This window comes from Typopeltis vanoorti, chromosome 21 (assembly GCF_054136105.1).
Source record: "Typopeltis vanoorti isolate ZY-2024b chromosome 21, IOZ_Tvanoo_1.0, whole genome shotgun sequence".
Classification (NCBI taxonomy): domain Eukaryota; kingdom Metazoa; phylum Arthropoda; class Arachnida; order Uropygi; family Thelyphonidae; genus Typopeltis; species Typopeltis vanoorti.
The window spans coordinates 31,080,066-31,096,184 of NC_143569.1; positions in this window are offsets into that span (position 1 = coordinate 31,080,066).

Sequence of the window (16,119 nt, forward strand, 5' to 3'; positions counted from 1 at the left end):
TTAAGGAAATCGATATGTTATTGGCGAAGCGATAACGATAAATTTTAAAAATCAGCGATTAGTTAACTTCAAATAAAATTGGACATTCCAGCATTTAGATCGTAATGAAATTGCGTTAAGAATTTCTTCAGCGGTGCATCTTTTTCATAATTGCAATCACACTACGAATATAGAAATATATGTAGTTAATGGACATCGGTCAATTGTATGTCCATATCCAATAAAACAATAAAATAATAATTACGAAATTTTTATTTTCATCGAATAGTTGCTTAAATTTTATTTTCATTTCAGTTGGTTAAAATACTGAAGTATTTTAATCAACTGAAAACAAAAATTTGCTATATTTCTATCACGACGCAAATGAAGCAGTCGAGCTACTAGTGTCTTCACCTTTTAATTATAAGCTTATACTTAGGAAGCAAAAAAGACAAGTGTTCTATTCCAGGAATTAGTTTATAAATCGAATTAAAAGTACGCACATATCCAACAACAATACACGCGTACACAACGAAAGTTTTGCAATTCGGTAATAGTTCCTGTTAGTGAAAATTTAAACCTATTCAAATATTCATTTACTTATTTCATTCATTTTTTTTTGCCATCTCATCCATGAAGAGTTGTACCCCTATACTACATATATTCGTACTTGTATCCTGTTGGCTGGCGAGTGGATACGCTAACCACTCGGCCAATGATTGTACACTGTATTCTTTGAGTAATTGTTGCTATTGTTCAGATATTGTTAAAACATTGACATGGAAAAAACGTTAGAAAAATGCCATTTAGGGGATATACTAGGAGCAGCATTATTTACGGTTTCTTTATTTTTTTACATCTCCTTACTTTAATTTACAAATATGACTAGATTTAAGTTCAGAACTGTGGGAACGGCATTTCTAGATTGTATCTCATAGAGTTTTTCTTTTTTAATATTACGGAACTTCAAGTTTCTTTACGTCTGTCTACAATTTGTTGTGATTTGTAGCAGTAGGTCAGCGAGAGTAAGACGAGTTCGTTCATCCTAGAGTCACCTTGTTTATCTTTGCCGTTCGACACATTAATCAATTTTTTAGTCTTCAAAAATGCAACCGAGCATCTTCATTAGGTGGTCAGTTAAACGCCATCATCGTACCTATAATGCTCAGAGAGATCACCGATAAAGAGAAAAACACAAGTTTCACGTTCCGGTATAACTCGTGAGCATGATTGGACTTCATCATGAGCTGCACGTGTCTTCATTGTTGCTGCAGATATCGAGGGGAATTGAAGGCCGCTCATTCATCACTCATTGCCAACGAGTTTTACAGCAAGTCTGTTGGCTTGTAGAGCATATCGTCCCTCGAGGATACATCTCGACGAACACCTGCACATCTCGCTGCGAAAAATGGGGTCCAAGGAAAGCCTTTTGCAGAAGAATTTCTACTAAAAGGTGGATCAGTCAGAAGAAACCGGTAATTCAGTAAACATATTTCAACTGAAATTGTTAAGCAATGAACGTCATCTTGTTTGACCCGAGATGTGTAGGCGACATTTCATTTTTGTCACCACTGGTAAATGTTAATACAATCAGGTTTGTTGCAATACCCGCAAGCAACTTTGGATTGCTTAAGGAGAATAAAAATGTTTCAATCAAAGATTTTGTCAAATATTTTCCCTACCAGATATTCTCTGACAATATTCCGTCTTTTAAGCTATTCGATTCCAAAGGATATTTGTTCTATTTTATTGTAATATAATATCTGTGTTTCCATTAAATCAACTATTTTTTTATTTTTCATGAATTTTTTATGCCAATTGCTTTTGACTTACTATTGATAATTATGAAAATAATATAATTATTTCCAACACCATATGCAAGCATACATAAAGAGTGATTAAGTAATATGCTGGAACTACCTCCTTCATTTACTGGAAGTTAATCGACCGTGAGATGTGGTGATGGTGATTAATACCCTTAGAGGGTAATGCTGTACCAATGAAGTTTAACTGAGGTTCGGCTGTTGCTGTTACCCTCATGCCATGATCAGAGCTTTAATAGCTCAATAACACCTGTCCTCTACAGATAACGGGGAAGATGAAAAGCATTCTTGCTTCGCCCCTTTAAGCTAGTCCTTATAAGGATAAGGACCCCTTTATTTACTGTTAGTGTAATGTAACATGGCAGCAATGAGACGTGTCTTTCACAGAATTTGCAATGAGGTAATTAGTTTAAAATGCGTTTCTTACAAATAGAATTCCATCATATACAAGATGGAAATTTGCTTGTAGCCAGTATTTCGGTAATGGAAATTCATTCAGTTAGCAGTTTAAGCATAAGTTAACCATACATATAATGATTGCAAAAATGAAGTCTCGAGACATTTTGTAAGAAATATTAATGACGTTTAATACGATACGTGGTGTAATTGTTTTTTTGCAACTTGAGAATAGCTCATCCATTAGAATCCAGTATATTACGAATATATGTTTCTCAGAATATTATCTGATTATTCTGAAAAGGGATTCAAAATTAAGGATGGTATAAGGCAATCTTAAGAGATTATAATATAGTTATTCAGTCTCGTGAATTATCATACAAGTCAGTTCAGGAAAGAAAAACATACAAGCCAAATATATATAGGATCATCTCACTAGGCTATTTAGGATTATTTTGAGAAAAAGCCAAGAGAAAGAAGTGTATTATGCCTGTCAGTTCCTTGGTTAAACAACTGTATCTCGAAACAACAAACTGGTAGAAGAATGGATGCAAATTTCCGGTTTGGTTGGCTCAGCCGAGTGGATACCGTCAATGCTCTTCAACCAACAATTGAAGCGCATTCGACCAATCTTGGTGAACAACCACGTCCTGGTGATTGACAACGAATGGTGTTTTTCTTACAATGCAACTACAGACGCTGGAATTTGTTTGTAATAAACTTCAGCCGTGAGAAGTGTAATGGACTGAAATAGTCAAAAATGAAACACATCTTGAATATACAGATTCTTCAATGCTAACTCGCCATTCATTATGGTTAAACAAACTTGTGAGCTGTACTTAACAATGCCATTCTAGAAGTATAGGGATTCATCAGAGGCTAGTGAAGTGCATATATTTATTCCATCTGTAAGAATGACTCATATCCACTTTACTAGTTCTGACGCTTTCTCCAGTAAACGTGGAGCAAGGAAATAAATAATTTTGGACAAAGTTTTGAACTGTTAGAGTAGGATGATTTTCTTCAAATATTGATAAAAACAGGGCCATAATCAAATCGAATAAGTAGGACTGAATGAGTTTTGCAGATTAACTGTAATTTTTCACTTCAGAACACTGTTATAACCATTGATATTTCATCATGTTTCAAGCTTCGTTTTCATAAAAAAATGTTTAGTTTGTAAACATTGTATGGGTAATGAGGTTTTCTGACTCTTATCTCATCTCATCCGCTTGATAACGGGTTGAGTCCACTAAGAAGAAAGGGTCTCCTGACTCATATCTTTTTTGAATTTCTAGGAAAAACAAAACTCTTTTAATTTGCCTTTGGGGAATTTTCCATGATACAAATACATATACAAATGACTGTCAGGATATACAATATAATTATACAAGAATGAATTTTGACACTAAAATGAATTTCTTCTATAATGCATGTTTAATACTTTATATATAAATAAATTATAAAATAAGTTATTTTACTATTATCTACACAAATAGCTTGGACATTCTGCAAATATCTACTCATAATATTATACACCACTTAGAAACCCATGTAAATGTTGCACAATATGCGTATAATATTAGTGTGATCTAGAAATATGTTTTATTGATTTCTGTAGTGCTAGCACTCATATTCGTAATTATCATTGTTATCATTTAAATAGAAAAAATAATTAGCATTAACGTAAGAAAAAGGGTGTCATTTTTGGTACATATTTGTGCGATTAGTGGCATCGGAATATTTATGTAACTAGATAAAAAATTCTTATGAAAAGAGAGGTGCCTTGCATTAGAAAAAATGATATGAGTCTACCCAGGAAGAAACAAAATGGAAGAAAATCCTGAAAAATTGCCAAGTATCTTGAATCCCCATTACATTAGTGCACGATATAACAGGACTTACGAAAAATCTCGTTTTTCTCGGACTCTGAATCAGCATGAAATGTTCCGAGCGGAAGATCAATCCGCATGTTATTCTTAAAAGATATGCGAATGTTGCAATCCACTCCAACATCTTTGCACGTACATTCACTCATGATATATTTAGTCTCATATAATAACAGAAATAAACTCTTGAAGACAAGTAATGGTATAGTTTATGTTCAGATGATTGATTATGGTGATAGCGGACGAGAAACATAATGAACCTATGGAAACCTCCATCAGCTTGGATTTAAATTCACGTTTATTGAAGTAATCACATTTCTAGATTTTTGTTCCATTTCTGTTGAAGCACAAACCAACTGCAATACCTAAATGAAAATAAACAAAATATGTGGTGTTATATAAACAGGCTTTACAACTGAAGGTGAGTTAGCCAGTCTCATACCGAAGTGAAACGGGATTTCTTACTCGGAAACGCAAGTTATCACCTGATCCTAAAATTGTTGTTGCGAATGATAATCTGGGCTTGTTCGTGAGCCCCAGGGAGCTTTGACTTCTGTACATTATTATATGGGATGTCAAAATACAGAGAAGGTAAAGAAAAATTCTCTTTATTATTTGAAGTGGATTTTATTACAAAAGAACAGTGGATTATTGTAATGATTAAAATGAAAATTTAGTTTTTCCAGTTTAACTTAAAGAAGGCCAGTGCTTCATGTTTTTACCCCACGAAAATGACCTAAGGCGAGATATTGATGAATGTTCCGTATTGCATGTAATATTTATACGAAATTGAAACATTAACGCTCAATTGTACTTAAAAACAGGTTCTTTAATTGCGATTTTTACTGGTACTAATGGAAAATGCCATCATTAAGGGCACCAGATCATGAACACAATAAAACTCTCATCTTAATTTCTTTTTTCAAATAATTATTACATGGTTACCGAGGACATGTTGCAGATGGGGGATGGCTATTTGACATCGATATCTGAGAATAATTGGTGACTATATTCCCATTAGCGCTGGAAAAACGTTGCTAGCCTACATTTTGAGAACAATGTCGAAAGGAATTCCACTTGGCTCTCGTGGTAAGTAGGAGTTCCGTACTGATTAGAGCAGTGACGTCGGTTCTTAAAGAGGAACGAACGTTCGACACACGAACTTTCACTGACCACTACAGTGTCCTTAATTTTAAACATATTACATCATTAAAATTTTAGTCGGAGCAGAATTTGGTATTTGTGTGTTAAAGTGAACTATTCATTTTCTTTCAAAATGAACCCACAGGCTACACAGTATAAGAATATAAAAATATTAATCGGACAGAATTATCTGAGAAAGTCGATTTCAGTCTGACCCATCATTTTGCTAATGCTGTACCTTACGTTCAACTTTTTTATGTTGTTCTGGATAGCTTCTGCTGAGTTACACCTCCTCACCGTAAATACCTTAGGAATGTATGCAATAATAGTAAGACTGTTATTAACACATTGACCTTCGCTGCTGACCGAGAAGATCTTGTTTGTACAATCTTCACACGATTGCATAGGTGATACAGCTGTGTAGTTAAAGAAGAAACAAACACTCGGTTATTTTTGATAAGATGTCTTACATGCTAATTAAATAAATTCCTTTTGATATTAAGATGAAGAAATTTTAACTTGCTTATAACAATAAACAGTAACGGAAGTTAATAACATAGTGTACATTATGATAATGAATAATTTGATTTCTAAAAAGCTGAACACATGCTGGTAATTTCCTTAGTGGTTTACACTCTTGATCTTAACTAAATCCTAGACTGACAACCGACAATCCAGAACAATCATCATATTTCTGACGAATATGTACAAATATTTGTTGTTTTCATAGTAAATATATGTTTTGGACTATATATTGTTGTCAACAGCTCTGAACTAATCGTGTTTTCGATAGTTCCGGATTAACTACATTAAACATGTCTGGATTTTTTTTAAATATCAGTTTCACACATGAGAGCTTGCTACACATCAGTGATGTCTGTGTGTGGGCGAGTGGTTAAGGACAGAGGAAGAAACTGTTGATGTCGGTTGGAAGTGGTAGTCCTTGGGAAAAACAGCGGAAGGGAAGCTGGAATGAGGAGGAAGAGAAGTTAGTTCAGTAAAGGAAGGTATCAGCAATGATGGACGCCAGTTCAGAGTAGAACAGGGCAAATGGAGGTATTTGTAGTAAAAGCATAAACCAACGCAGATAAACAGACGGTCTGTCATAGTCGTAGTGGTTGAAGCGCATCTTTCTAAGAGAGAGAGAGAGAGAGAGAGAGAGAGAGAGAACAATATTATAAGAATTAACGTTCATCTACATAATTCTCAATTAATTGATTGCTCGGATAGTTCTAGATTTAATTTATTTTAGGTAATGCAAATAATTTAAGAATATTTTGGAAATAGTCATGTAGGAAGTCCTGTATTGATTGTTTCGTAGATAGATTATATGATTAACTGAAATCTAGATTATGCTGGATTAACTGTGACATTTTTATGTCACTCCCCTTACAGTGGGTTGAAAACCTCTAACGTAACCTATAGGTGGATCAAGTGTTCCATCAATAAGCAGAATGATGGAACCCCAATCATGTGTTGAATCGTCCTAGATAGTCTTGAATTCGTATTATTGTATATAATTTCATATTAATTCCGTTTTCGAGATTAATTGTCATATTCACAGAAATAGTTCTAGATGAATTATCCCGTGAAGAGAGTTTCGGAATAATTAGTTTGTAAATACTTTATTTTATGAACAGTTCTGAATTTTCATATCTTTGATCAGTCGTACTCTATTAGAAAAACTATTTAGGAAGAGATAAGTATTTCCCATAATCCAGTATCTATATTTTATGTAGTGCTCACTCACAAAAGGTTTCTCCTACCTATAGTACATTCGTACTGTGAGTAAGCCAAGGATTATTTTTATTTTTAAATTTTATATATTATCTTATTTATTTATTATCTGTTAATCTATTCAAAAGTGCATTATTTCATCTATTTTTACGGAAACCCTGCTTTGGAGACCAAATAGGGAACATTTCAGGCCTCCAATAAGCAGTGCCATACTCTCACACCATGCGATGCAGTTCATCTCCCACCTAAAAATAATCACACACATCCACGGCCACTGCTGGATTCGAACCCGCAGCCAGCTAGTCGGAGAGATCCGGTAACTTAGTGGAAATGTTTAGACATTTGCATTTCTGGTTTTCATATAGCGTTAAATTTTAGGTTCCTTACAGCATTATGCAATGAATAAAGTAAATATTTCTGTTTGTCTTCGACAATAAATTAATTTTGGTTACTTATCCTGCAGTTCAACAATGATAGGTGTAGTTAAGAAAGGATGATAAACTACTAACAATTGATGTTAATTAGGAACAGTTGAACTGACTGGAATGGGATGATAATGACTAACAATCGAATAGAATGTTTTTCTGTTTGACAATGGAATTGAATGATAAGTAATTGAATAGAATATGATGTTAAGCTAGAACAATAGAATTTAATGATAAGCTACTAACAATGTAAAGTGAATAAGCGAAATGATAGTAGAAATCTGTATAAAATCTATTCATTTATTTCAGGAATTTGTCAAGGGAAAACAGAAACGCGTAATTTTCTCAACGATTACATTCAAAAGGACATAATTTATAAGACAATCGAATTAATAATCAACCTTTTAGAACAAAAGATGTTTTTTTTTTGTTTTTTTTTCATTCGGAGTTCAAAATCTTCCTGATGAGTTTATAAACACCTTCAATAATTAATTTAAAAAGGAGACAGCAGTTCAAAACTAAGGTTAGATTTCCTATTTCTAATACCGTTTAACATTAATCCTTATAAGGACTGGCTTAAAGGGGCGAAGCAAGAATGCTTTTCATATTCCCCGTTATCTGTAGAGGACAGTGTAGGGATAAGGTGTTATTGAGAAATTAAAGCGCTGATCATGGCAGGAGGATAACAGCAATAGCCGAGCCTCAGTTAGAACTTCATTGGCTACAGCATTGCCATCCATTACCCTCCAAGGATATTGGATTGAATGAATCAATAATAACCGCAACTCACGGTCGATTGATTCTTCGTTTAACACATCACTAATATTCTCTTTACTTATGGTCCTATTATCTACTTTTGTAAAAGGTGTATGTTTATCTTCATTACGAAATGCATTTTTATAGCTTAAATTGAGCTTTGTTTAATAAAACGCACAGTAGTTAACTCTCACAGTTTACCTTGACACAAAAAGTGTGACTTACACAATTACGTCTAAAAAAAGGTTAAATAATTTTGATTGCAGGGTGATCTTATTGTGGGAGCATTGTTTGTGCGTGTGTGGGAAGCGGCTTAACACACAAAGATATCAAAAGATATCTTATAGAATTCTTCAAGTTCTTTTATGTCATTTTCTTCCGGAAATCGCCCATTGTTGGTAAGATGCGTCATAAATGATAGATACCGAGACAACACCCAAGCTATTTCATTGTTTCCAGGTTTCCAGTAGAAATGGGTCACTGTATTGTTTTGGCTGTAGTGTCCACCTTATGAATAACCTCTTTAGGGCGTGCCAAAGTAAACTTAGGTTTGGTCTTGGGGTGGTGTTGTTGAATCATCAGAGATAACAATCCTATGGAGATTTTGTATTAAAGAACTAGATAAAAAGGTGGTATATTAGAAGTGATTTGGGTGGCATATTAGAAGAGTGAAAAATTTTAAAAAAAGCAGTCGCAAAACAAAAAAGAAAGGAAAGATGGAGAGAGAGAGAGAGAGAGAAGCAGGCAGAAATTTCATAGCTATTCTCATGCCGTGGATGGAAGTAATTTTTATCCTGTACTTTTCCAACACCCCACAACCTCTGAACTGCAGTCGGGAGGACGTCCCACCATTACAGCTGAAGATGAATTGTTGACCTCATATGGAGTTAACATGGGTTTTAACTCTCAAAACTCGAGTTTTATTCATCCGAAAAACAAGCAGACCAGTCACAAAGAACACACAGATCGGCCAACATCACGCATTCACGTTTTTCCATAACTGTTACATGAGCAACTGTGGGAGGATTCAGACTTCAAACTTATTATTGAACGAACTTCTTTTCCTTTTCTCTTAGTCTGTCTACCTCTATTCTTTAAAACTACTATATCTTTATTCTCTTTATACTAAAGATTACTCTCTCTCTCTCTCTCTCTCTCTCTCTCTCTCTCTCTCTCTCTCTCTCTCTCTCTCTCTCTCTCTCTCTCTCTCTATATATATATATATATATATATATATATATATCGATGAAAAATTCGATTTTCCACCGTAAGACCGGAGTATATATGCATACATGTGTATTATACAAGGTGTTCTGAACATGTATTCACTTTATCAACTCATAACTTTGCAATGTCTTTTATTTTCAGGTGAAAATTAGCCATCGAAATGGATAATGATAAACTTACGTTTGAACAACAGAAATTTGTACTGAAGCTGGAAATGTGAAAACGTCAATGAGGTCCACAGTGGAGAACTGAATTTCATAAAGAAATTCATTTCTCCGATATTTTGTCACGAAACACATAACACTTAAACAGTTATGACAAGAAATCAGAGTAAATTGTCACACCATTATAAGAGATACGTTAACTGATGTTTGCAGATCTCTTTTTCGCCAATGTCAGAAATGCCGTGATGAGAATGGAGGACATTTCGCTCACTTGAGATAATGCATCATTTAAACATAAAACATGTAATGTTTTATATATAATCCTCGTAACATTTACTCTAAATGATAAAATTATTGAATTAAATTTATGAACATAAACATAGCCGTTAATAACAATTTTGACAGCTCTTTAATGTTCATGATTCTCAAAGAAATCCAATAGGGATTCCAAGTGGCTATCTCTCTCCTAACTATTCTTACTCAAGTATTTTGATATTGCAGTATCCGAGATTACACGATAATCCGTGCAATAATTCCGTGGAATGTGGTAATATCATTGTCTCGTTCCACTTCCAGTAAATATATTATTCTGTCTGATGGCTTTTTGTTGCCTCAGTGATTCTGTAAATTTACATATGTGGAAACCTAGCAGGATATATACAAATGTCAAGCTATAAGAAAATGGTCGGTTAGTGTATACAAATGCATAAAAATGTAAACAGCGTAGAGAGAAGCAAATTCTATTATTTAGGGACAAAGGTCAATTTTGTTAATCAGTGTGCATTTTAAAACTGATAATTTCCAAGTTTATTTTTGTATTTTGTATTACTTTTCTTGCCGATTAAGCGAGTCCCGCAGTGCTGATAATGAGTCATGACATTAAGATGATTTACAGGAGATTCTTAACCAGGTCGAGACGTGGAGAAGATTAGAAAACTTCCCGTGAAGATATTAAAAGAGGGACAGTGTCTCCACCTACTCACGTACCAAGAAAGACAGATTTAATATATTTATTCTTCGTTTAACGTGATTAGAGTTTATATAGCTAATCATTTTCTTCACTTTTCTTCATTTTCTCTTTGTGTAGGCAACTGTCTCTACTTTCATGAATACTAATTATTTACACCTTTATCAAAAGAGAATATAATACTCCTGGTGGGGGTGGTATTAGTATCCGCTGGTTATCATAAACATACAGATTTCGTCTTCCAAGCAACACTTTAGTTATTAAAAGTGTACCATTGGTTTTCTCAATGGGGGAATAACAATGCAAATTCTTATGACCGGTGGTTATCAGTAAATGTGTAACGAATTAATAAGAGCTGGCTCATTAATTAACGCAACGGCTCTCTTCTGTAATGAATGAAAGATTTTAGGAAGCTCTTAGGGAACATGATCTCAAATATGAGAACAGTAGTCAATAGTTAAACAGATTTTCGATTTGTTTAGAGCTGATGAATCCTATTTAGGATGGAACGATTTCGGCTACCTAAAGAGGTGAATTGACCAGAGAGAGAGAGAGAGAGAGAGAGAGAGAGGAAGACCAGCTGCAAGATGGAAAGACCAGTGAAGCCGGAAGAGGCAGATGCCTAATCCTTGAAGAGAAGAAGAAGAAGAAAGTCTAGAAGAGAAGGATGAATCCTAATTTCTTGGATGCTGAGATGGTGATATTCTTAACACACAGAATGATAAGAGAGATTGTGGGTTATCTGAAAAAGAGTATTCCAGTCTATTTAGATTATTGTGTGTTGCAAGATTCAGTTTCTTTTTGAAAAGATTCAATTTCTTTTGTTTTTGGAAGAAATAAAAAGTTGTAGTGCAAGATTTGTCTGGCGATAAGAGAAGAGTGCATTGTCATTCAGCGAAAATGAACTGGCTTTAAACTAGAAAAGATATGAGAATTTATTTACTTACTTTTATGCAAAATGAAGAAGCTTAGAGAATAAAGAGCAACTACTGGAATTTCTCCAAACATTTTCATATTTATCCAAGCATAGGTGACATAAGCATAAAGATTCCCTTTTTGTCAGCAGCAAATGTAATCTATATTGACAATTCAGTATTAGTTGAGAGTTTTCCATATGTTAGAAGTTGAGGATTAATGGATTTCTCCATCACTTTAGAAACAATTGCAGAAGGAGAAATTGGACGGTAGTCAATAGCAGTGGCGGCCCGTGGCTTGAAATCGTGGGGGTGCTGCAACTTTCGAAATATACAGGGTGTTCGGGATAAATTTGACAGTTTCGTAAGGAAAAAGAAAATCTTCTTTGTATCTATTAAATTTAATGAATTGACAAAAAAACATTACAGGCAGAGTTAATTACAATACTATCAACAAGATTTACTCAAAATAACCACCATTAGCATCGATCACAGCTTCAATTCTGCTTCGGAACCTCGAACAAGCTGATGCTACAGTCTCCCTGGGAAGGGCCGCAAAAACTGTTTTAATTTTATCCATTAACTGGGCTTTTGTATTACTGGAAGTGCGATTGGTGTCTTTTTCAACTGCGCCCCATACAAAATAATCCATGGGGTTAAGGTCTGGGGAGTTTGGAGGCCAAACATTTGGACTGGTGAAGTCGTAGAAATTTTCAGACAACCATTTTTGACTTTTCCCAGAGGTGTGGCAAGGGGCCGAATCCTGCTGCCATACATACGGCCTACCATTGGCTACCCTTGTTATCCAGGGCTTGGCTACAGTTAGCAACTCCACGAACAAAGCCCGAATTCCAATGCCAGGGTTCTTCAACACCTGTTCCTGCAGATTTGCGAGGAATTCTGCTGTACGAACGCAATCAGATCGTCTGCTAGGGATCTTTCTTCTTGCTACATCCTCGTAGTCACCATTGCAAGTCTCTAGTTCATGCCTGATTGTTTTTACTGTATTCAGGGAGCATTGGGCAGCAGTCGTAATATCCTTATTTTGATGGCGGGCACGAATCATCATGATACAAGTTATTCTCTTCCATGATTCAGGTGGGTTCCAGCTATCCATCCTTTCTGACATCTTGTATATGAATGAAGAAGGGTCCAAACTTTTAAATGAAGAGAAGTGTGTGTTAATACATGTAACTTACGGAAAAATATAATTAATTATAAATATGTCAAATTTATCCCGAACACCCTGTACATACACACTGTAAGTACAATGTATACGTATTTGGATAAAATATCAAAATGATGGTCAAAAATTAAAAAAAAAATTAACATGAAAAAATATTTTTATTATTGATAAAATTATACAGTTTGGTATAATTCAAAATTACTTAAAAATAAAATCCATTATCATAACCCCAATAATGTTCTAAAATAAAAACTATAACAAATGTTATGTCTTTAATTGTAATGTCCAAATATAAAGAGACGGAGTAAACACGATAAGCACTACAAACACTCTACTACTGGCGCAAACTACATATAAACAATAGTGGAACTGCGCTACGGACAGTGCCGCATTATGCTAATAGCTCGCATCTCTCACTATGACGTGCATATGCTTGCGCGCACTAGCTAGCAGCACTGTGGTAAACACAGTGCTGCTAGCGTCCTTCGCCCGCGCCTATTACAAGATGGATTTTTATTATTTTTTATACAAAATAAGAGAATTGTATAGGATTATTGATGAAAAAATTGAATATTACAAGCAAATATAAATAAATTAATAAATATATTTATATATCGAGAAAAATTGCGGGTGCTGCAGTTCTGCAGTGCCTATGCAAGAGCCGCCACTAGTCATTAGTAAAGATTTCTCTATCTTGTTAGAAATTGGTTGATCATAGACTATAAAAACAGATCATGAGACAATTCTGCATCTTAAACCTTCAGAGGAATTAGACAAATATCATCAGGCCAAGAAGACAAGATCATCGATGAAGGAACTGTAAGAAAATGAACATGCCACCAGGTTGGCTTGTTTGTAAGTCATGATGCAATAGAACCATCTAGGTGTAAAATGGATAGAAGCAGCTATGGATAAATATTCTAATAGTTTTGGAAAGAGCAGAAAGTATGACTGTCATTTGAAATAACGTTTGCATTTGGTGTTTCCTTTCAAAATTAGTTTTCAATGTGCCGATAATTTCTTTGTGACGATTTCAAGATCTTATATAAGCAGGAAAGATTTAAGCTTCGTTTTAAGCTTTTCACTTGTTTACTCTCTCGAAATGCTTGTGCCATATACTTTATTCTATTGAAAAATCCAGAAGCATTGTTTGAAACACATGAGGAATGGAAATTTCATATGGAGCAGGATAGAAATCTTGCGATACATACAAGTTTTTAGTCATATGTTCAGTGAGAAAGTTGGGATAAAAAATGAGAAGCACCCTTCCAATCAAACCAAGGAAATGAAGCATGGAAATGAGAAAGATCATATAACTTGGTATTCTTATGCCGCACAGCATGAGAATGAGAGCAGCTACCTGAGTATTTGCTCAATTGGAAAAGAAACAAAGAGCAGATTGCGATCTAAATTGCAAGAACACTAAAATAAAGAGCTAAAAAGGCCTCATTTTGACAAAATTAAGTTATTTATATAAAGGATATTATAAACACAAACAATTCCAGCAAACAATTTGTGGGAAGACGATAACAAATGGTTTTTATCTCTACCTGCCAACTCAGTGCAATTAGAAAGAACAAAAAAATGGGAATTGTAATTCCTAAAATATCCCCGGGAGATAATTACTGTACTAGTAAAGTTTGACTGGATAAAATCTACGTTTTAAACAAGGAAATCGAAAATATTCAAAATGTTTGATTGCATTATGTGAAAAAAAGTAAATGAATTTGATCTGAAGAGGCAAATATTTTAGATTTTAGTAATGCGTCAAAAAAATAAAAATAAAAATAAATAGGAAATTCTAATCGTGCGCCCTTTTGATACGGATATTAATGAGAACATATTCATGAATATTAACTTTGTGAGAAGAAGAGTAAAACCTTAAATAAAGAAAAATCAGATAGACAATGATTGAAGAAGCTGACACTACTCAAATGTTCTCTCTCTCTCCAGTTACATATGGTAGAATAGTTTGACTGGAATCTCTAGCTGATATGACACATTCCTAAGTAGTTACTATTTGTTTCTATCCAGTATATTATCTGGCGTCCGATATGCGGAATAATAATTTTAAAGATGTGTACATGAGAAAAAGAAACGTTGGGTCTCTCTATGATGTCTGATGTCACTCTGAAAATATCACTCATGTTGCATAATTTTATTATAGTGGAATTGTATTATATTGTACTATAAGAAACAGGACTAGCGATGAATCTCATCCACCATCCAGTAAGGAAAACATCGAGTAAAAATTAAACATAGTTAAAACACACTCATAGTGCTTTGAAATTGGACGTATAACATTAGTATTTGCAGGCTGATAATCAGATTGGAAGCTTTATTCATACATACGAAGGTATTGGTAATTTCATTTTATATTCATATTTTTCATATTATATTATATTATATTATACTAGGGGGATCCGCCCCGCCTGACGCCTACGGCGCCCCCCCCCGGTTCCGGACTGGTACGGTTCCCCTTGATTTCTGATGACTCGAAAGGGTTTCCTCCCCCCCCTCCCACCGCGTTCCGGACTAGTAGGACGGTTCTTCTTGGATTCTGATGACTCGAATTTTGAAGACTCGAAAGGGGGTTTCCGACTCCTCTGGCGCCCAACTCCCCGAGTTGCGGACTAGTAGGTCAGTTCTTCTTGAATTCGGATGAATCGAATTTCGAAGATTCAAAAGGAGGTTTCCTCCCCCTCCCCCGAGTTCCGGACTAGTAGGCCAGTTCTCCTTGAATTCTGATGACTTGAATTTTGAAGATTCGACACTCATTGTAGCCCCTGAGTTTCAAAACGTTTCAAATAACTTGACAAAAAAAGTGACACAAAAACGTTACAAAAAGCTTATCATTTTATATTATAGGGTAGATTCATATTCATATTATTTATATTCATAATTCATAATATCCCAGTTAAGGTCACGAGGTAAGCGAGTATATAAGAAAACCGATTTTTTTTTTTTTTTTTTTTTTGAAGAGAAAATCTCTGCTGTCTAGTCTGGGATCATTTACTGTAAATTCGAATAGATGTGGAAGGCATATAGTTTAAAGAAAGATGATTATTCAACGGTGTAGAACAAATTTACAAAAATAAATAGCAAGGCTTTTTTTCAAGCATCACCGTGTTGTTTCTAAGAAACCATTTTCTATAGACAAAAAAATTAAACATGAAAAATGCCAAACACAGTTAAGGGTCATACAACCGAAAAAATATTTTTTACTTCTGTGCATATTTACTCAAGTATTTATTACTTCTGCAATCCGACTTTTAATGTCATATTATGTCTGACTATTATGTTGCGTGATATTTTCGTAATAAAAAATATATCTCTTTTTGTTATGCGGAAATATCGCTTTGGAGGCCGTATTTCTACACATAATTGGTGGCTATAGGGCTATCATGGAATATTCATGAAAATAAAATAAAATAAAATAAAATAAAATAAAATAAACTGCTAGTAAGTTTTTCTAATTCTTGCATATTGCAAATAAAACTGGTGAAATATAGC